The 2,747-nt window shown below is 42.2% G+C and overlaps 1 pseudogene; it reads right to left on the reverse strand.

Annotated features, from left to right (window-relative positions):
- Positions 1 to 678: 678 nt before the first annotated feature.
- On the reverse strand, positions 679 to 1,479 carry LOC101684818 (annotated as a pseudogene).
- Between the last annotated feature and the right edge of the window lie 1,268 nt (positions 1,480 to 2,747).

A 2,747-nucleotide genomic window follows, 5' to 3' on the forward strand; every position in this document is an offset into this window, starting at 1 on the left:
TCTAGATTAACAGGCATATGACAGAGAATAAAACTAGACTTCTCCAGTCAGAGAAAAAACACGTGAAAGTCATAAGCATCAGTCTTACATTATGCAGACCAGAGTTTCAGGCTGGATTTTTCTTTAACTTTCCAGACTCAGTTTCCTTTAGTGCTATTAAAATCTCATACCCCCTTAGATGTGGCAAAGTAAGCAAAATGCTTTTTACAGAGGCTTGTATAAACTAAGTTCTTTTTTTTTTTTAAGATTTTATTTATTTATTTGACAGAGAGAGACACACAGTGAGAGAGGGAACACAGGCAGGGGGAGTGGGAGAAAGCAGGCTTTCTGCCGAGCAGGGAGCCGAATGAAGTGCTCGATTCCAGAACCCCGAGATCTCGACCTGAGCCTAAGGCAGATGCTCAACCGACTGAGCCACCCAGGTGCCCCTAAACTAAATTCTTTTTTTTTCCTCAGTTCAAGTCTAATAGAAACAACAGAAGATCAAAAGTGTTGCCCTACTACTGTACATCACAGTTGGCCTGCCTTGTAACACAGTTCAGGCCATTCTTTCCAGAGGAAACAAGGATAGACTCCCCAACCCCTGCAGGAAAGGCCTGTCCCATCCCATACCACATCTGCACAAAGTCTAAAATCTTGTGTTTTAAGCATAACAATAGTACAAAAGAGATTTTGTTTTCATGGCCACCCAGGCTTGATGGTATCACTGCCAGGCTTCCAGCCAGCTGGGCACACTTTCCCATGAATGTTGGTAAACTGTAAGGCCTGAACCAGTCGCAAAGCCTCATCCACAGAGCGGCCAACAGGTAGGTCATTTACAGTGATCTGCCTAAGAATGCCTTTATCATCAATGATAAAGAGGCCCCTGAACGAGATGCCTTCATCAGCCTTTAAGACTCCATAGTCCCGGGTGCCTGGGTGGCTCAGTGGGTTAAGCCATTGCCTTCGGCTCGGGTCATGATCTCAGGGTCCTGGGATCGAGTCCCACGTCGGGCTCTCTGCTCAGCAGGGAGCCTGCTTCCCTCTCTCTCTCTGCCTGCCTCTCTGTCTACTTGTGATTTCTCTCTGTCAAATAAATAAATAAAATATTTAAAAAAAAAAAATTAAAAAAAAAAAAAAAAAAAAAGACTCCATAGTCCCTTGCAATGGTATGCTTGGGGTCTGATATCTAGGGAATGTTCATGGGTCCCAGTCCTCCTTGTTTCTTGGGTGTGTTGATCCATGCCAGGTGACAGAAATGAGAATCCACAGAAGCACCAATCACTTGACAGTTGAGTTTCTTAAATTCTTCTGCCCTGTCACTGAAAGCAATGATCTCAGTGGGACACAGAAAGGTGAAGTCAAGAGGGTAAAAGAAGAACACGCCATATTTTCCTTTGTAGTCAGATAGGCTGAGGTCTTTGAATGGCCATCTGGCATAAGAGCCATGGATTTGAAGTTGGGGGCAGGATGCCCAATTTTGGCATTTCCTGAAGACATCTTACTATTGGCCGCTCTACGAACAAAAACGTCAAAGACAAGGCAGGAAGAAGATGTCCCTAAACTAAATCCTTAATAAAAGGTATAAAAGGTAGGCATAATTCTAGTAATAATTTAAAAAATGAAATTATTTATATTTGCACAATTATGGACATTGTATTCATGTGAAGCATATTATATGTATGCTTATTTTGAATTAAAGTAAACATAGTACAGTTGGAATATTTTAAAAGTATTGCATTGGCTGAAATTCAGAAACTAGACTACTATTCAATGAGTAAGGTAGAAACTTTGGCCTTGTTTTCAGGGAAGGTGTTAGGTCCACAATAATTCAATAATAAACTCCTTCTTTTGGGTATAAATACATTATTTTCCATTGTCACTATAAGAAATTACCTCAGATCTACTAATTTAAAACAACATACATTTATTATGTTCTAGTTCAATAAGTCTATAGGTAAGAAGTCCTGGTGCAACATGGTCCAATTGGGTCTTGTGTTTAGAATCTGCAAGGTGAATATCACCGTGTCAACAGAGTGGCATTACTTCTTGGAGGTTCTGGGAGTGAATCGACTTTCAAGCACATTCTGGTAGATGACCAAATTCTGTTCCCTGCTGTAATAGGACTGAAGATACTGTTCCCTTTATTGCTGTCACTGAGGGCATCTTTCCTTCTTAGGGGCTACCTATATTTGCTTTGTTTTAGTCAGTTGGGCTGCTCTAACAAAAACATGTAGACCAAATAGCTTAAACAATAAACATTGATTTCTGCAGTTCTGGAGACTAGAACTCCAAGATCAAGAGCCTGGGTGATTCAGTGTCTGGTAATTTCTCACTTATACATAATCATGTTCACAGTCTGTTCTCTAATGGCAAAACAACAGCAGGAGAGCTCTCTGGAGCCTCTTTTATAATGGCGCTAACCATGCTCTTGGTGGGTTAGGAATTCAACAAAGATTCGGGGGAGACACATTCAGTCTATAACAATTCTCATACTTTTCATGTGGCTCTCTCCTGCACTGGTAGTTGGGCCTTTCTCATGCTTGGAATATCTCTAAATTTCCCTTTGCCACATCTTTCTTGAGCCTAGTTGGAGAAAGTTCTCTGAGTTTAAAGGCTCATGTGATCTAGCGGCACCTGGGTGGCTTAGTCATTAAGCGTTGGCCTTCGGGCGGCTTGGGTCATGGTCCCAGGGTCCTGGGACCAAGCCCCGCATTGGGCTTCCTGCTCCCCTGGAAGCTTGCTTCTTCCTCTCCCACTCCCCCTGC

This window comes from Mustela putorius, unplaced genomic scaffold (assembly GCF_011764305.1).
Source record: "Mustela putorius furo isolate JIRA1106 unplaced genomic scaffold, ASM1176430v1.1 tig00000832_pilon_pilon_pilon, whole genome shotgun sequence".
Lineage (NCBI taxonomy): Eukaryota > Metazoa > Chordata > Mammalia > Carnivora > Mustelidae > Mustela > Mustela putorius.